Source organism: Planococcus citri, chromosome 1 (genome assembly GCF_950023065.1).
Source record: "Planococcus citri chromosome 1, ihPlaCitr1.1, whole genome shotgun sequence".
Taxonomy (NCBI): Eukaryota; Metazoa; Arthropoda; class Insecta; order Hemiptera; family Pseudococcidae; genus Planococcus; species Planococcus citri.
The window spans coordinates 75633848-75655122 of NC_088677.1; the positions used below are offsets into that span (position 1 = coordinate 75633848).

At 33.7% G+C, this 21275-nt stretch overlaps 1 protein-coding gene across 1 annotated transcript in view; it reads right to left on the reverse strand.

The window, feature by feature from the left end:
- LOC135833026 (mucin-2-like) overlaps positions 1-1706 on the reverse strand; it is a 36236-nt gene extending 34530 nt beyond the window's left edge. The window contains exon 1 of the mRNA XM_065346632.1: positions 1110-1706. The gene's annotated coding sequence lies outside the window, so the exon portion shown is untranslated. The remainder of the gene's footprint in view (positions 1-1109) is intronic.
- Positions 1707-21275: the final 19569 nt, after the last annotated feature.

Genomic DNA, 21275 nt, shown 5'->3' on the forward strand with positions numbered 1-21275 from the left:
GTCTCATTTCTTGCAAAAATTCTGAAAAAGTATGCACTTTCCAAAAAATTACTGTAACATTCCTTCTTTTTTGTCTAGTTATCCAAATTACCAAGGATGTTCAATTCTCTCTCCCCCCCCCCTCCACCAAAAAAATGACAAAAAAATTTGTTTTCTTTTGTCAAAATCGTCAAAATGTAGGTAATGTACCTATCAATTTTTACAAATTGTCAAGAAGTCTAATTTTTTAACAATTGTCAAAAAACTCTATTCCTTGCAATAAAGTCAACTCTTAGAGACAAAATTTTCCAATTTTCGCCAAAATTCTCACCAAAAAAGTGGTTTTTTGTGCCGAAATTGTCAGAAAATACCTTTTTTTAGATTGTAGAAAAGACACAAGTATTTTTTGGCGTAGGTAGGTAATTATCAAAAAATTTTCATTTTTGCCAAAATCGTGAAAAAATCCTGTTTTTAACAAAAATTGTTGAATGGTAGTTTTTATTGTCAATTTTGTCAAATTCATTTTTGCTGTAATGGTCTGAAAGTGCCCTATTTTTTCATAATAATCGAGGAGTTCTAATTTTTATCGAAATTCTTCTCAAATTCTCAATAGATTTTTTCTTTAGTTGTGTAAAAAGAATTTTTTTTCTCTCTCAAAAATTCGACCCAAGCAAAAGTTCTAAGTTCTGCCCAAATTATCAGAATTTCCGGCTTTTGCTGAAATTATCAAAAATTCCTGTTTTCTATCTAGATTGCCATAAAAAGTTTTGCCATAATTGCCAAAAAAATAGTACCACTTTTTGCCAAAGTTGTTGATGAAGTTCTGTTTTTTTTTTTTTTTTTAATTTCTTCAATCGTCAAGCTTTGTAATTCTCCATTTGTTCACTTGTTTCAAAATTTTGATTCTTTTTCAATTTTTTCTTTTCCTCCTTGAAAATAGAAGCATTTTTAATCCATAAAATTGTGGGTTGAATCGATTTCAACCCCTCGCTCTTCCTCGATCTAATTGAAACATTTGAAGAAATGTTCTAGGTAATACGTACTATTTCTTACACATCTTGCTTTTACGTGTGCAGGCAATTACACTAGTATAACTAATAAGGTTTAGAGTATGAATGATGACGACTTACCTAGTAAATTGGATCGTTTGCGTGTAAGTATTGGTACGGTGAGTGTGATCTGCTGACACTGATCGCTAAAAGGCAGCTACACGATACTCGATTCGTTGCACTTTGGGCAATGGCATTTGCGACCACAAATTCGTTCATTACTATTGCAATTTTGCATGTGACACCGGCAACGACAGCTTCAAATAGTGACTCACACTCAGATTTTGACACCACCGGTGACTCTGCTATCCATGGTAGGTCAGTTAGCTTGAAAACTTGAGCGGGCCTTTGGCGCCGGCCGCCTCGTAAAATATCTCACCGATGTACCGATACCAGATCTGGAGATGCTGATGTGCACTTTGCTTCCCTAATTCGTCTCTTTTTTTTTGGTCGCGAATTCGCATACACCGGCAAAGGTCGTTATAGCAGGTAGGGCTACCTAATTGATATTAAATTTTGCACTGCACCGCACTGCACTTCACTGCACTGCACTACTTACTGTCACTATGCGTATACTATACAGACGATATCAGATACATAGACGTCGTTTCCGTCGTATTTTTCTCGCACACGCCGCCGATTTGCCCCTTACACTCGCGCCGCGTCGCTTTCATTTCACTTTATCTCATTTCATTTCGTACGCACTTGTTCTATCGCGCGTATACTCTCTTTTTCTACTCTATATCGGCGACCTTTCTCTTTTTTTTGTCGGACCGCGAGTTCCCCTACCACGCCCGATCGTCAACTTTTTTCACCTACATACATAGCTGTGTGTACTTCTGTTCTATGTATCTACCTATCTACCTCACCTTATGACTACACCTAGAAGAAGACGGTGACGTAGAAATGGTATTCCTGGGCAGATACCTTACATATGTTTCATTCGAGCTAGTCACATTCCTACCCCCTCCCCAATTTTTTATCGGCTTTTGCAGTTTTTTTTTGAGTAAGTAGTCCTCTCGAAATCAGTCTGGATATTAAAAAAAATGGTGAAGAAATGTTTTTTAGTAAATTTTTTAAAATTGCACTCACTGATTTCAGCGAAACCAAGCTAGATCGAAAGAGCATGTCCTGAAATCCTCTTAATCAAAATTTCAAGTACATTTTTCAAATTTGCGAAGAATTTTTGAAAATTTAAAAAAATCAGAAAATGCTGTTCCAAAAAGGTAATAATTTTTAAATTTTGGCATTAAATATAAATTTTTTGGAGCGAACTGAACCATTAAGAATATTTCTTTCCATTCAACTCTCACACTTCAACAACTACTTGTTTCGGACCATTCTGGAGCCTCCAGCCATTTTTCAATTTTCTTTAGAAACTGTGAATTACTCTTGAAAAGTCTGAAATGAGCTTTAGCACGTATAACTTTGGTCTCAAAGTTCATTTTTGGGCACTCTAGAGCAATTTGAAATTCCTGAAGAAACTTAAAAATTTTCTGGAGGCTTCAAAAAGTTGCCATTAAAAACGATTGTTTTCAAATTGGGCAAATGTTTGAATACACCAGACAATATCTTGTCGAAAAAATGCTCGTTATGTATGTATTTTCTTTGGAATTTTGATTCCTTTCTCATTTTCTGGAGTTCGCACCTAAACTGCCACACTCCACCAATTTTATGATAACCACCAAACATGGTTAAGAAGGTATTAGGACAATAAGCACTTGCCAAAGTTATAGGTCCCAAACACCATTTTTACTCTTTCCTGAGAGATTTGAGATTCCTGGAAAAAATTAAAAATCGCTGGAGGTTCCAAAATGGCCAAAAACAAGTAAATTATTGTCGATGTGGGGATGTTATAGATTGAAGGAATTATTCATATTTGTTCAATTTTGCTGAAAAAATGACATTTCACGAAAAAGTTGAAAAATCAACCTTGAAAAAACTTTTTTGAGTTTTTTAAATTTTCAAAAATTCGCCAAAAAATCCAAAAATGGAACTTTACGATCAAAATTTTGGTCACGAAGGTTTTAATACATGTTCTTTTGTTCCAGCTGGAGTTCGTTCAAATGAGAGGGCGAGCGGTCCAAAATAAGAAATTTTGTAAAAAAAAAAATGACTTCATGATAATTGAGGCAACAAAGGACCTTTCTGAAAATTTTGCTTTTTGGTAAGCATAAAACATGAATTTTTGGCAATTGTGACAGTGCAGTGCATTGAAATTTTTAGACAATTTTAGGGAGTTTTTTTTTCTTGCATTTTTGTTCAGGAATACATTTGATCTGTCTATTGCATGCAATTTTGCAAAAATAAAAACAAAATTTCTATTTATTTGGCTTGTCAATTTAGAAAAAAACAGGATTTTTTGGAAGTAAAAAAAATTAATTTTTGACAAGAAAGCTGGAATCTATTTGGGATTTTTTCAGTTTTTTCAGATAGAAAAAAACAGGTTTTTTTTGGTAATTTTGACAATGAAACGAACTTATTTGATGATTTTGGTAAAAAAAAATCGACTTCCACTTGCCAAGTCAAAAATCAGTTTTTTTATGTGTTAGCAAAAAACCAAGAACTTTTCAACAATTTTGGTTAAAAAACGCGATTTTTTTTTAATTCAAAAATAAATAGTTCTCGAAAATTTTGAAAAAAATTCGAGCTTTTTAATAATTTTGTAACACAAGTAACTTTCTGGCAATATTGGTAAGAAGCAAGACTTTTTGGTACCTAATTTCGAGGGGGGGAGCGGATTTTTCAACGAGTTTGGCAAAAATGTAAATTAAGCACAATTTTACAATAGAGTAGGATTTTTTGACAATGTTCGCGAAAATTAGAATCTTTTAACATTTTTTTTGTATTTTTGTAAGGTGTATAAATGGGGTCTTTTTTTGACGATTTGGGTTCAAAAAAAGAAAAACAGGATTTTTTGGTCAATTTTGGCGAAGAACAAGATTTTTTCGAACTCTAGAATTTAGAGGTTTTTGTACCTACATTTTGGTTAAAATGTTGACTTCTTGATTATGTTATTCCAAAAGGAACTTCCTGCCAATGTTGATGAAAAAAAACAAGTTATTTTCAACAATTTTTTGGTAGGTTATTAGTATTTTTTTAGTGCAATTTGAGCAAGAAAACAGGATTGTTTTTGTACTTTTGGCAGAAAGTGTGCTCTTAAAAAAAAAAAAAAATTGTTAGTAAAGTACATAACTTTATGTGAAAAACTAAAAATTTGCAAAAGTTTGACTTACCTTCTGACAATATTTTAACAAGAATTGATAGGTACGTTTTGGTAATTTTGGCTAAAATGAGGACTTTTGAATAGTTCAGCCACAAAGGGACTTTCCGACAATTTTGGCGGAAAATGGGTAAGTACCAACTTTTTCAGACATTTTGGAAAAAATAACTTGTAATTTTTTGGCCATTTTGGCAGAACACTGAACATTGAACTTTTATCCCTGATTTTGTCAGAAAATAAGTTTTCTTTTGGAAATTTTGGCAAAATTATAGGTTTGTTTTGTAGATGTAGATGTACAGGGTTCCCAGAAATATCGAGTACCCCTAAAAAAGTTTTCTACTAAAATACTTTGGTTGGTCACAGTGAATGATAGATAATAATGATAGCACATGATTGGTTGTTGGACTGGAGAGATAACATTCCATTCCACCAATCATATGCATCTATTTCACGTTGCCAACCTATATTTTTAATGAAAAACTTTCTTAGGGGTACTCGATATATCTGGGCACCCTGTATGTAGTTTACCTATGCAGAAATAAATACCTACTATTTGACGTTTTGGCAAAAAAAAAAAAAAAATGGAAATTTCTTTGCCATTTTTTAGTGAAATTCTGTACTCTTCGACAATTTTGGAATAATATGGGACTTTCTGAAAATTTTCTCACTGAACATGGACCTTTTCATCTCCATATATTTGACAATTGGACCTCCAACCCGCATTAATACTGTACATATAAATCATCGAATACGAAACGAAAACGAAATTTCAACGCATGCCGCCGTCGCCGACGTCGCACACCTTCCAAATCACCTAATCATCTACTCGTATAATGATAAGAAGTTCGCAAACACTTTCTTTCTACGCACACGAATACGTAGGCGTGAATAGTACATGTGCTTAAAAGCCGCCGCCCGCACCACGCCGAGTCGCGATCGCTTTGAGCGTTTTTTTCCTCTTTTTTTCGCATTTCATCTACCTATCTGTAATCTACGAGTAATTGTGTATTTGCCACACGCCGCCATGCCATGGCGTTGCGTGATGCATTAGTTGCAGCCGCATAGTACACCGTAGTTAATCGAATTCATCAGCCACAGCCAGTCACTCAGCCAGCCAGCCTTATAGCTGGAGTGACTGGAGTGTGTGCAACGCTTAACGCGTTCATGCGATTGCAATTAATCAGTTGAGAGATTGCAATTTTACGTGCCATGGCACGCGACTATATACGCTAAATTGCAGAGCATCACACTAATGTGTGAGAGGTGGTCAAAGAGGTACGTATTTTGCTTGGTAAAATTGCAGCTGCGAATGACCTATGAACTGAACAGATTTTATATGCCTATTGTGTTTTTCGTAAAAATGTAATTTCCAAAAATGACTTTAGAAGCTCCAGAATGGCTTGAAACCTCCTGCAGTCGACTTGGCATGTTAAAATTAGAGTTTAGAGTGAATTTTAGCTTTTCAATTTCATTAGGTAAAATTTTGTATGAAATGTCAAGTTTCAAAAATCTATTGGAGGCTCCAGAACTGCTCAAAATGGTTCGAAAGTGTTTCCAACCTATTTAAGAGATCAAAAATAGGATATGTACCAAATTTCAGTTCTCTAGATCAATTTGGTGAAATTTTGATTTTTTCTCATTTTTGGCCCAAAAATTTCTAAAAATTGACCAAAAATCGAAAAATCCACTCGAGCTCCTTCACCCAGCACAAAATTTTCTGTACTAGTTTGAATACTTCCCTTTGCCAGAAAATGAACCAAAATCGAAAAATGAAATTCAATACTCGATTTTCGAGAAACATTTGCTGGTAGATTGGTCAAAATTTTGATTTGCTCACTGGTCGCAAAAATTTCGATATGGTTTGCAATTTCATCTTGTTTCGAATGAATAACCCTGCGAGATCCGTCTGCCTCTGTTTTTCAAGTTCAAGAATGTTACGAATGACAAACGTTGAAGCGACGAAGCGTGGTCTCGGCACTCTCAGTTTAGCTGGTGTTTGTTTCACATTTACTTACTCGTATATAAGCTGGACACAACGCGATGCCAAGTGCAAATGAGCGGTTTTTTTTCGTTAATTGTACTCGTATTTCTCGTATTTTTTCACATCGAATTAGATTAACGAGCTGCCTGTAATGCTGACGTTTGGCCTGCTTTCTACTTACATATTATTTACTCATATTCGTATCAGCCAACGCGGTAGCAGTCGAAAAATAAGGTATATAAGGTGTATGGTGTGTGAATTGAGCCCATACTATGACTGGGAATGGTCCGTTTCATCATCATTAGGTACTTAGACTTACTCATAACGAACTTTTAGATGAAACCAATCTATATAGTGGATCGATGCTCCCTCCTCCTCTCCGCACATCCGGACATCATGAATTTTCAGCGTTAAAAGTACCTAGATGTGGAGGAGGGGTGAAGCTTTTTTTTAAATAATTGTTGGAGAAAATGTTGGATTTGAACCATCACCAAAATATTTTGAAAATACATGCTCAAATCATTCGAGAGAGCTACATAGTGGCAAATCCAAGCTCATCAGTGCTGGATTTCATTTTCACTTTATTTACAGTATTTTTTTTCTGAAAGTGAAGAATTCAAAGATCGGCTCTAAGCTCTAGTACATTTTGAATTCATCATCAATCTACATTGGAAGGTCAAAAAATGAGGTTCAAACCAAATTTCAGCTATATATCTATGTCAATTTAATCATATTTTGATTTTTTTTCGTGTGAAATGAGCCAAATTTGAAATTAAAAAATTCACCAGAAATCGAAGAATGAATTTCAGCTTATGAAATTTTTGATAGATACTGGTTTATTTTGAGGTACCCTTTCGATTCCCTTTTGTTCAGCTCAACATTTTTTGTGCGAGTTGAGATGGGTGGGTAGTTTTCTTTTGTGAGGATGATTCTATTAGTACGAATCATTCAACTTGGAAGAAAATGTCTCAAATTCAAATATGCAGGCACTTGAGTAAATAGATAAACACTTTGAAGCAAAATATGATGCAGAAAGGAGAGAAAAATGTACTCAGGTAGAGGTACTTACCTGCTAAGTACTGAATGTACATCACAACATCACTTAAAATTAACCCATGATGCCTGATCCGTTGCATTTGCCTGCTGATCATGAGATAGGTACTGTAATATATCACTCACGTTGATGATTTTGCATACCTTGATGCCGTAAATAATTCTTGCAAGGCGTCGAACAATTCCATTGTATTCAAAATCCAAAACCACTTCCAAGGTTTGGGGAAATTCGTGTTTTATAAATATTTTATTCTCAGATATTTCGCATTAATCCAGCAGAAGTAGGGAAAACTATCATTTCCGAAACTGGATAAATATTTTGGAAACACAGTAAATGTTAATATTATAGTCAAATTTAACAAAAAAAAAAAAAAATGAAAAAATTTCACAAGTTTTCGGTTGTTTTTTTCAATTATTTGAAATTGACAATGATGACCAAAAAATTGGCACCATCAAAAATATTTCCCCAGACTCAGAAACGATATCTATCGGTATTTTGGCATAATTAATGCGAAATATTTGCGAAAGAAAAAAATTTCAGAATGCGAATTTACTCCGAAATAAACGGTTTGCAGAGTAACTGATTCTTAGATCCGTAGATTTTAAAGGACGACTGGAGGGGAGGGGGAGGGAAGGAGGACAAGATTGCTTTGATAGGTACTAAATCTCCACGAAAAAAAATTCGAAATTCTGTGAAACTTTGAAAAGAAGTATCAATTATTAGAAATTGAACCAAAAAAATTAATAATTTTTCAACTTTTTTTTTTTTTTTTTTTTTGAAATCATGAAATTGGCATCACTACGTTTCAAAATATATCTACCGTTTCAGAAATTATATTTTTTCATGTTTTGACTTGATTAATGTGAAATATTGAAGGAGAAAAATTTTCAAAATACGAATTTATACTTACCCAAAAATTAGCGATTTTCAAGTTTCCATCCGCTCAGTAGAACCATAAAAGTATCCTCGGATTTTGAAGGTTATGGCTCAGGTCGAGCAGATGAATCTCAAATGCTACTCATCACTATTAGAACAGGTCCCATGTTTCCCAATGCAGGTATGGTAAAGGTTATATAAAGCGAAAAAACACAATTTTTTTGAAAATGTTTCTTCTTTGAGGACCCATATCTTCCCTCCAGGGGCACTTCCGGTGTTAAAATTTTTCTGACTAACCATCAACTCAAAATAAAAGACCTCCATACCGAATTTAGTCAAAATCCCCTTAATTTTTTTCGCGATCCATCTTAAAATGAAACATATTTAATTCAATCACGAGCAACCGTTCAACAAAATAATTTCATGCTCCTGTGAAAGTAGCCAAACTGCAATGTGATTCTGAGAGTCGATTGAATTGCCATGCACGAGCTTCGAAGGTAAATTTTTTTATCATATTATGTACTACTATCTAATCAGTAATCATCTTCAATACCTAATACAGAAGCACTTTATTTTGATTCCTTCATGCATTGGACTGCTTCGAACTGTTCTTTTTCTTAGAAAACAACACGCCAACTTTTTAAAAAAATTATTATTATTATTTAGAATATCTACCTACCTCTTTTCAGTACCTATGTAGAGGTACTTATTACTTACATTTTTGAAATTCAGCATTCGTTTTGAAGGTACACCATTAAAAAAATGTCTAACTAGTAAGGATTACGGATTTTTCCAGTAAAACATTGGAATCTTATTCTCCTGTGAACTCCCAACATTTTGAAGAGGTTCGGATATTCACCTTTTTCTCATGCTATGTGGTGAATCTTGAATCCTCAGTTCTCAGTGGTGGACTGGTGGAGAAAAGTTTTAAATTTGTGAATTTGAAGGTTCATATTTTGAGAATAATATGTTTTGAACCTTTGAGTAAATTCGTTAGTAGGGTTTAAAGAAGGATAATTTGAACTTCTTTTTTTTAAATTTCGTTTGCAAGAATTAGGTTGGGACAGATATTGCTACAGGGTGTCGGTGTAGATACAAATGAACCAATTATAGCAGCAAAAAAATTGTAACTTGATTTTTCAATATGCATACGCATACCTTGAAAATGACGTTGAAAAATTATTAGAACTCGATTGTGCGTTTCAATAACTCTTCTGCTAATTTTTTTTACAATTTCAAATTACGATTTTTTTGCTGCTACATATAATCGATTCATTTTATACACCTTGTAAGTATTTCAATTTTTTTGTCAAGTAGATATTTTTTGGTATTTCTCATTCTTTATTCCAAATCCAAAAAATCGTTTTTTTGTCGTTCTTGGGTAATAAGGGGAAGGACTTCTAGTCCAATTGTTTTTTCAAAGATACCGAACAACGTTCAATTGCTCTATTATTCCTACATTATTCCATAAATCTGCAGACAGATCATTTCATCATAGTTTTTTTTAGCCGGAAACACCCTTTAATTATTATTGAATTGTGTGGTTTGGCAAATGGCAACGCTGTATCTTCATATCTTGTTAATAAATACAGGGTGCCCAGAAATATCGAGTACCCCTAAAAGTAGGTTGGCAACGTGAAATAGATGCATATGATTGGTGGAATGTTATCTCTCCAGTCCAACAACCAATCATGTGCTATCATTATTATCATTCACTGTGACCAACCTAAGACCAACCAAAGTATTTTACCTGGTAGAAAACTTTTTTAGGGGTACTCGATATTTCTGGGGACCCTTTATGTTTGTGATAAGCGGACCAGACTTTATCAAAAGAATGATTCTCAGAATACTAACTTCATCGAGTCAAAAATGTCTTTAGGTAGTTTATCCGTTTATCTTTATCGATATCGAGTTCTTTGTTAAGGGTTACGAATGCTTCGGTGCGTCGCTTGTTGTGTTGATGTGAGGAGTCATCAACATGTGTATTTGATAAAATACAGTACATAAATCTACTACTCCATCTTTGCAGAAATTTGGTGCATTACCTACGCGAATTGATTTTGAATCCTACGAATGCTTCTGTATTGATCGGAGTTATCGGTGAAGATGAAGAAAAAGGTTCGCGTGCGTTTAGTGTTTTCGTTTCGTTTCATCTGGATACTAATTTTGTTTACTTGTTAATTAATTTCTTAATTCGGATTTTAAGATTGATAAGTAGATCGTTTTCTGAAACTTTTATCGCGTTATTCGACTCGGTTTCTGTTGTATTTCATTCGCAGTGATCTCCGGTGCGTGTTCGATTCAATTTGATATAGAATGACGAAAAAAGTGCTGAATTTTTTCGCGAACAGAAAGAAAATGCTGTCAAAGTCAAAATAGTTCGGATCGGATTTTTTCTAGATCTACTGAAGTGGAATCATTCGTCATCACGTCCGTAAGTAATATGAATCGATTTGACAATTCTTTTGATTATAGGTATGCATGGGTCACTTTTTAGCACGTACTTATATTTTCATTTCTACATTATCCATTGGAATAATTTTGAGAGGGTAAAGGAGGGAGAAAAAGAAGTGATGGCACGTTTCGCCTCTAAAAATGATTCTCCAAACAATTTGAGACAATCATTGCACCAATTTCATCTTAGCAACAGGTTCAATGGTTCATTAAAAGCCAACATAAATATTAACTATTAAGTTGAGGCTTTAAGCAATCGACTGCAAATGAATTCATTCACGAACTATGAATCATTTTTAGTAAAAATCGTTTACGAACGAATTGATTCACTTTTTTTGAAACGTATTTTGTATAGCAATTGATCCTTTTACTACAATCGAAACGAAGCATTTACGAAGATTGGTGATTAAATAAATTAATCGATTTCTTGGTGAATCATTCGCAAACGGATCAATTAAGTTTTTGTGAAACTATCCTATATAGGAATTCATCTGTTTTCATTGTTTTTAAGCGAAATGAATCGAATCGAATCATTCACAAATCACAACCGACTGGTGATTGAATAAATTGATTGATTTTGAGGCGAATCATTCGCGAACGAATTAAATCATTTTTGGTGAATCGTGAATCATTCGGGATCGGGAATGAATTGATTTGTACGAGTGAATCGTTCGCGAACAAATTGAATCATTTACTCAATTTTTGGTGAATCACTCACGAACGAATTAATTTGTTCAAGTGAATCGTTCGCGAACGAATCGGTTTATTTACCTAATTTTTTTGCGAATCATTCACGGACGAATTGATTTGATTTGTTCACGTGAATCGTTCACGAACGAACCGAGTTCATTTACCTAATTTTTGGTGAATTATTCACGAACGAATTAATTAATTTTTAATTTTTAGCGAATCATTCGCGAACGAATTATATCATTTCTGGTAAATCATTCGAGAACGAATTGATTCGTTCAATCAATTTTTGGTGAATCATTCACGAACAAATTAACTAATTTTTGTTGAATCATTCGTGAACGAATTGATTTGTTTAAGTGTATCAGTGTATGGTTCGCCAACGAATTGATTCATTCACTCAATTTTGGGTGATTCATTCGCGAACGAATTGATTTGTTTAAGTGTATCGTTCGCCAACGAATTGATTCATTAACTCAATTTTTGGTGAATCATTCGCGAACGAATTATATTATTTCTGGTAAATCATTCGAGAACGAATTGATGCGTTCAAGTGCTCGTTCGCCAATGAATTGATTCATTCACTCAATTTTTGGTGAATCATTCACGAACAAATTACATCATTTTTGGTAAATCATTCGCGAACGAATTAATCAATTTTTAGCGAATCATTCGCGAACGAATTATATCACTTCTGGTAAATCATTCGAGAACGAATTGATTCGTTCACTCAATTTGTGGTGAATCATTCACGAACAAATTAACTAATTTTTGTTGAATCATTCGTGAACGAATTGATTTGTTTAAGTGTATCGGTCGCCAACGAATTGATTCATTCACTCAATTTTTGGTGAATCATTCACGAACAAATTGAATAATTTTTGTTGAATCATTCGCGAACGAATTGATTTGTTCAAGTGTATCGTTCGCCAACGAATTGATTCATTTACTCAATTTTTGATGAATCATTCACGAACGAATTATATCATTTCTGGTGAATCATTCGCCAACAAATTAATCAATTTTTGTTGAATCATTCGTGAACGAATTGATTTGTTTAAGTATATCGTTCGCCAACGAATTGATTCATTCACTCAATTTTTGGTGAATCATTATGAACAAATTGATAATTTTTGTTGAATCATTCGCCAACGAATTGATTCATTCACTCAATTTTTGATGAATCATTCACGAACGAATTATATCAGTTTTGGTGAATCATTCGCGAACGAATTATATCATTTCTGGTAAATCTTTCGAGAACGAAGTGATGCGTTCAAGTGTTCGTTCGCCAACGAATTGATTCATTCACTTAATTTTTGGCGAATCATTCACGAACAAATTAACTAATTTTTGTTGAATCATTCGCGAACGAATCGGTTCATTTACCTAATTTTTGGCGAATCATTCATGAACGAATTGAATATTTTTGGTGAATCATTCACGAACGAATAGATTCATTTACCTAATTTTTGGCGAATCATTCACAAACGAATTAAATGTTTCTGAACGAATTGAATAGTGTTTGGTGAATTATTCGCGAACGAATCTATTCATAAATTGAAGAATTGATCATTCATTTCGTTAGCGAATGATTCGCTAAAAATGGTAAATTTTTTTCTGAGTTACTTTCAACTCAAAATGAAGATTTCGACTTCCACTGGATTTTGGTCATAATCATAATCCTACGACCGTCAATGTACTTATATTGGACTGTGAAAGACTTTGAATGGGAAGGTGGAAAGGGCACATTCACTCAAATTTCTCTGCATAAATTTGGCTGTAATCTTGTGACAAGAAAGATTTTACCCAAACTTCAAAAAATAACCTACAATTGAGTAACAAATTGGTCGTATTCATTCCTCACATACCAATCTATTTATTTATACCACCGTATTCATATGCAATTTTCAAAGAGCCCAACTATAACACAGGTTGTGTGCGTATGTATAACGTGTATTGTATTAGCGTGAGAATCGAAGAAGCTCTTTCGTCATAATGAAGCCTGATACACTTGAGTGATATTTGTCTAAGCGACGATACGCGCATGTTCGTGATCGCGATCGGTTTCATTCATTTTTCTAGACACTTTCCTTTTGAAGCGACCAGTTCCACGTTCTCTATATAAGTAAAATTCAAGGTGAACTATCGTTCATCTTCTACATGTATATTATACCTACCTACATCATTTTACAACTCTTGCCATTCGCGTAGCCGAATTCATTGAAATAATTTTCAAACGTGTTACACTTCTTGACTTTTGTAGTATCAAAAGCTATGTACCAGTGCGATGTAGGGTACCTTGTAACATGGCATTAGATGTGAATTAAGTTTACAATCATTTAATGCCTAGATAATTTAATCGTAATTCTCCGACTTCTTCTGGCAATTGTTGTGTGCTCGCGATCAAGCTGTCGTAAAAAAAAATGATGATGAGGCAACGACCAGTAGCTCTTCGTGTCGTTTTTTACACCTTATTGTGGGCGTGTAGGTGTTCGTCTTCGTACATAATAATAAGTCGTAGAGTTCTTGGGCTATATGCCGACATATTAATATAATTATCACAATATGAAGGATTGAAGGTGGTATATTTATTGAACGACGATTATCCAAAACCACTATCGCTGGAGCCCTTGGTTCTCATCTTCCATCACAGCTACTGCATTTATAGGTACAAGTTCAACATCAACTTACTGTTTATACGTAGGTATAGGTACGTGTAGGTAATTAGATAGTAGAATAAATCGTCTCTTGACAATTCACAGATCATCGTGGTCTATGCAGATACGAGTAAATTGACCCTAAAACCTATTTAAGGAGGGAAAAATTCAAACATAACACGAAATCAAATTCAAGACGAGTTTCAACTCATCAAAATCTATAAAACTATATATTGATAGATTGATTACCGCACGATTGTTAATATAGTAATCTGTTTTCTCGTAGCAGGCTATTATTATCGTCTGAGTCCATATCTCCGGGCGGCCGAAACTGCATCATAATTAATAGATATGTGGATATTGTACCCATCATCTGTGCCATGTAAATTATACACATATATGTCGTGATTAATACATCCAATTTTATGTATGTACTACTGAAACTGGAATTTGCTAATTTTTACATGAAATTCAACTTCACAAGGTGTGGGTATATCTCGTATTCTGCAATTTCAGTTTCAGATGCATATGGTGTGTGATGAAACAAGAGACGAAATATGCAGACTACCTTAACTTATAGATTGTAGAGGGCTTGAATCAATGAGAGAAATTTTCCATTTCCTATTTACCTACCTAGGTATGCTGATGATGTGTTGGATGTAATAGGATACCTCACTAGTTAGGTAAATAGGTAGATGGAGATACTAGAATGATTCGTGATTTTAAGCTGAATACGTTGAGACAGCGTTAATAAATTTTTAATAGTTTTCTTGATTAGTTAAATTAATTCCTCGATGGTTTTAGAGGTAAAAAAATCCTTGTATTACTTTCAGTTTCAAATGCTCGTCTCGTCATCATCACATCACATCACACAGTATTGCACGAGTGTTGTGCTCTGTAGGTCTAGGTACAGTACATAGGTAGTAATTATGAAGATGGATAAAACATCCGTGTAGGTATACTTACAGCTACCAACGTTTCATAGTTCAGTGTTAGGAATCCGCTTACGATAAACGTTAATTTCTTATCCACCATTTCCATTAAAAACAAACGTAACTGTAATAAAATAGAAACACATTACTCGGATAATTATGGTACACCTGTGTGGGTATCTTATGGGTATTTAGTGATGTGTAATTTTGAACTATTAAATAATATTGATGTTGTGTACTGTGTAGATGTAACTTTGTGGATTGAAAATGAGGTTTGGTTCGATGAATGGGTTAGAGAATGGGTTTTATGGATGATTTTTAAGTTGAAGATGCGAAGAAGGAAATTTTTTGTTCGCAGAAGGGTTGAAAAAAAATCTCAAAATTATTTTTAGAAATCATCCGGAGGGTCTGTTCGGTAAAATCCACATAGGAATTTAAAAGTAGGTAATCGAAATTTTAAGGCCAAAAATCATTTTTAAGGACGTGGAGAGGCGTGAAAAGTACGGACGTGATCTGAAAACGCGTGAGCCTGCGATAATTTTACTTCTTACTGTATTTTGAAGCCGTAACTATTTCTTTGAGTTGAAATTAGTAAATGCCTCTCAAAAAACTATCAAAAATGAGATTTTCCAAATTTTTACGAAATTTTTCATAAATACAGCGAGGCTTTACTTGCAAAATGTGTTCAATTAATAATTCCTTTACAGAAGATTTTTGCAATCTTCTTTTCTTGAAAAAAAAAAAATATATACTTATCTAAGAAATTTGAGAATTGTACATAATTATACCTACTTACTTATTCATTTGGTTTGAAAAAAAAAGTGGCAAGGAGTCACCAATATCATTACATTTGGTAATTTGCTCGAAATCACCTGTAATTTACCTCTAATTTTCAGTAATTTCCCAAAAATTACCAAAAAAATTTCAAAAATTACTAGAAATTTTCCAAAAATTATCAGAAATTTTTCAACAATTACCAGAAATTTTCCAAGAAGAATAAACAGTTATTTTTTAAAAATTAAATTGACAGAAATTTGCCAAAAGTTACCAGAAATATGCCATGAAAATGTCCTGTAAATTGTAATACCTACACACCAAAAATCACAGTTTCAACAAAAACTTAACATAGGACCTTTTGAAAATTTTCGAAAAAGTGGCACGTTTTTGCAATTTCTGTCACAAGAAACGTTTAGTATGTAATTACATAGTAATACCAAAATTTGCCATCATCAAAAATTACCATCTGTTGACCAGAAATAACCAGTGATTTACCAAAAATTACCAAGAAATCGTCTGTGATTTATCAGAAATTACATTGTCAGTTCAACTTTTAATGATAATTTACCAAAAAATACCAGTAGTTTACCAGAAACTACCAGTAATTTACCGGAAAGAAACCACCAGTAACTTACCAGAAATTACCAGTAAATTACCAGAAAAGTTACCAGTAATTTACCAAAAATTACCAGTAATCTACTAGAAAATTACCAGTAATTTACCAAAAATTTACCAAAAATTACCAGTAATTTACCAAAAATTTACCAAAATTTACCAGTAATTTACCAAAAATTTACCAAAAATTACCAGTAATTTACCAAAAATTACCAGTAATTTACCAAAAATTACCAGTAATTTGCCAAAAATTACCAGTAATTTGCCAAAAATTACCAGTAATTTGCCAAAAATTACCATCAATTTACCAAAAATTACTATTGAATTGCTAAAAATTAACTGTAACTTATTAAAAATTAACTATTGACTTATCAAAAATTCACCATCACTTAACCAAAAAAAAGTTCCAGTAATTCACCAAAAAAGTACGAGAGTAATTTACTAAAAAATTACCAGAGTACTTAATTTACGACCAAATTATCACAGTAATTTACAACCAAATTACAACAGTAACTTAAGACCAAATTACCACAGTAATTTACAAAAAAATTACCAGCATAATTATTTTATCAAAAAATTGGCCAGCGTAATTCACCAATAAATTACCAGAGTAATTTACCAAAAATTATCTGTAATTTTCCAGTAATTTACCAAAATTTCCAGGTTAACCAAAAGTCAACTGAACAGCAATTTTTCAAAAACCACCTGTTGGCTATAACAAAAACTTGTGTGGAAAACGAGTCTGTAGTTTACCAAAGATTTTCAGTTATTTGCCAAAATTTCAGGAAATAAATCTAAAAAAGTTTTGCTAAATTATATGAAAACCCTCAAGTATCCTTGGGATTTGCGATCAAAACTTTTTTTGAGACTTGAAATTGGAACTGTGAGCATTCTCAGCTTGAAGGTTGATAGACTTTTTGAATTCTCTAGTTCAGAAAAATGAATAGTACCACGGAAATTTAACGTCTGACGTAAGGTACAGTTGAACCAAAATCTTGAAAACCATAATTCACATTAGTTGTTTGCAAAGCTCCATAAAGAACATGCCAAGTTCAAGTTCACACAGCTTGCGTTTACGATACGTTCGTTATTTTAACTACAAAGTGAATTGCGGTGCGTAGCTGCCGCCAAACAGTTGATTATTAACTCACCTATTATTGGAGTAATTATGTATGTACCATTTTTTTTTCTCGTGAAGAAAATTTCACTAGTCATCCTAATATACAAATATATACTTATATTTTTTTGTAATTTTCGAAGTCGTTAATTGTTTTGTTTAATATTCGCAGCTAACCTTCTGTTATCTGTTTACGTCAAATAGGTACCTATAATACTTCAACCTATGAGTTTAATTTGTAGGGCGAGCTTCTGTATTAGGTACATAATTAATTTGACAATTGTCAGTCTTTTACATAACGTAGTTTTCTATACTGGGTTCATTTTGAAAAAAAAAAAAATGAAATCTGAATTGATTCTAGCTATTATTTTTTACTGGCTCAACTGTCGCTCGATAGTACATACAAAACAATGTATGGATGCGATTTACCAGCCAAGCAATGAACGCGACATAAGGAAAAAATACAGGAGTGAATGGGGTCTTATTGGTTCTAGTAAGTGAACTAAGCTTAATTTGTAGATATTTATTTTTTGAAAAGAATACAAAAATTCTGACAGGGTGTTCATTGTTGACTTTATGGAAAACCTAAAAAGCCGGATAAATTCCATGAACTCAAGTTTCGACCATTTACCTAATTATAATTTGAATAAATTTCACTCTATATTCTCCTTGGCTATTCTGAACGTAGTTACATCTCATGTTTGATTATCTCGAGAAAATTTGAGAGAAAAATCGTCCGAAAAAGAGTGAATAACACGCTAGAAAACCTTGGTAATTAATACATCAATTCAAATATTACCTTGGAAATTTCAGTTCATCGCACGATTCACAAAGGATCGAGCATCAATTTCCGCGATCTCAGCATGGAAGAAACAAAGAAGCTTTGCGCGAGCGCCTTCATCAAAAGAAACCCCGAATATGGCCAGAATAAGGATTTTTCAAATCTAATCGATACTCGAATGGGTACCTTCGTATTGGTTATTGGCAATTATCCACGAGTTATTCCACACCTGAAATGTTTCTACGGTGATGACAGAATTGCCCTGGCGAAAAGTTACAGAAAAAAGTCAGCATCCCTTCCACAATGGGATATCTACGTATCGAAAATGGATGTAAATGGTGGGACGAGGTTTGAAGGCGTTATTAAAAATGTGGATTTGGGATCGAAAGCTAAACCTAAAAAGAATAGTTGAGATTGAAAATGTTGATCTATAATAAACGGAGAAGTGAATTTAGCATGCTCATTTTGTGGAATCTAAACCCTCGACTTCACCCCCCCCCCCCCCAACAATTTTAAAATGAATTGAGCACCAACACTTTTTTAATATGTCCTTACTGGACACTCCCCTCTTCCCAAATACATGTTTGTTTATGGCCAATTTATTGCACAATGAAGTTTTCCCACTGGAGATGAATTGATCTATGTACTTGAATAAGATTGAAGAACTTTTTTTTCTCTCTCTTCGAGTCAGAATTTTGTTACATGTTCCTCTTAAATTCTGCTGAAATTATCACAATTTTTCATACTTCGAATTGCACCTGTTCAACAATTACCTACCTATCCTTTAAATTGGAAAATTCAATGCTTAGGTTTGAGCTCCTTATACAAACGACAAGATGGATTGTGGTGCGCAGTTATTGCGAAATACTGAACACTTGCCTATTAACCGGCCATATTCGAGTAATTACGCTAGAAAGCTGACATGTCTTTTCACGCGAAGAAAATGTTCTGAGTTTTCTAATTTTTTTGGTAATTTTTGAAATGATTAATTGCTTAAAATTCGCAGTCCGCCTTTCAAGTATTATCTGTTTACTTCGAATACCTACTTATAAGCTTATAAGTTGAACTGTTGCATGAGCTTCGGTAGGTACCTATTGCGTATTTGGCAGTCTCTTCACGTGAAATAAGATTCTAACTTTGTTAAATTATCAAAAAAAAAAAAAAAAATGAAGTTTGAATTGCTTTTCGTGCTTATTTTTTACTGGTGCAATTATCACTCCATAGCCCATGCAACAAAATGCGAGGATGCGACCTACGATATAATCGACACTTACAAGATAAGAAAAGTATTCAGAAGCGAATGGGGTCTAATTGGTGCTGGTAAGTAAACGAAGCCCTAAAATGTAACCTAGATATTTATTTCTTAAGTAGTACTCAGAAAATTATGCCCGCGGTGTAAATGAAAACAGGGTGTGCTTTCTAAAAAAATGGTCTAAAAAACTAGACGAAGAAATGATTGGACACCTTGAAAACTCTTACCTAATATTTACCTACTCGTAATTATGACTAACTTAACATTTCCTTGAAAATTTCAGCCCATCGTACTCTTTATCGTGGATCGAGCAGCACATTCTATGGGTTCGACACAGAAGAACTACAGAAGCTTTGTGCCTGTGTTTTCACTAAGATAAACTCCAAGTACTCCAAAAATGAGGATTTTTCTAATCAAATCACGACCCGATTGGGTAAATTTCTATTCTATATCGGTGATAGTATTTTGGGCATTTTTCCTTTACGTGTGAATCCGGCTCAGATTCCATGCGTTAAATGTGTTTACGGCGAGGACAGAATCGCTCTGGTAAAAAGTCACAGAAAAAAAGCATTAACCCAACCACAGTGGGATATCTACGTGTTGAAAATGGATAAAGACTACGCGATAGACTTTCAAGGCATGATTATTAGAAATGTGGATATGAAATCTGAACTGTACGTAACGAAGAAGAATGAAGCGAATTTGAAATCCGAATCTGGACAGAAGGACGAAGGAGTAGCCGCTTGAGAATTAGAAATCCTCGAATGCAAACTGCATTTTATGGTACTTTTTTAGTTGGAAATTTATCGATAAGTATGTACAAGTAAATTTGTACGTATTTAAGCATCCACTAAAAAAAATTTAATGCACTATTGAAACTCAAAAATATACATTTTATAAGAATATCTATAACTATGTGGCATAAAAATTGACTTGAGTACGTATTTTTCAAGTGAAGCAATCAGGCAAACAAATCTGCAATAAGTACATAATAATAAGACGAGTTTCGATTTTTCAGGCTTTCTCCACTGTAATTGGTGTATTTTATTTAATTTATTTGAAGATGATTCCAAAAAAAATTGTGCAGAAAGCTCCAACTGGTAAATTATGGTAAATAACTGGTAATTACTGGTAAATTATGGTAAATTACTGGTAATTTCTGGTAAATTATAGGTAACTTTTGGTAAGTTGATGAAAATTTTTTAGTAGATACCTAAATCATCTCTTTATTTGTAATTCTGGAAATTTTTTGTTAAATTACTGAACATGGAGTTACGATGAGTGCTCTCAAGGGGGGTGCCTCAGGTCATAGCTGGGCCTATTGCTCAAGTATTCAATGCTGCTGTATAATATAGTGGTAAATTTCCACAATGTCTTGAGAATGCTGAGGTGGTGCCTATACCTAAGACTGGAGACCTCACTCAGGTATCTAATTATAGGCCTATTTCTCTCTTGCCAATTGTAGGAAAAATTTTTGAAACTGTGGTTAAAAAGCAAATTTTGAATTTTCTTACTAAAATGGGGGTTTCTCTGAGCGACAGTTTGGTTTTCTTCCACATAGATCAACAGAGCAGACATTGGCTCAAATAACAGAAGAGGTTGAAAAGAATTCTCGGGTGGTGGCTGCTTATCTTGATATAAGGAAGGCATTCGACAGTGTAGATCATAAAATTTTACTCGGAAAGCTAGCCAACTGTGGTATTCATGGGTTTATGCTGGCCTGGTTCAAGCCCTACTAAGTGGCAGAAAGCAAAGAATTAAAATTGACAATATTTGGAGTAGTTGGAGAGATATAAAAGCAGGAGTGCCGCAGGGAAGTGTATTGGGACCCATTC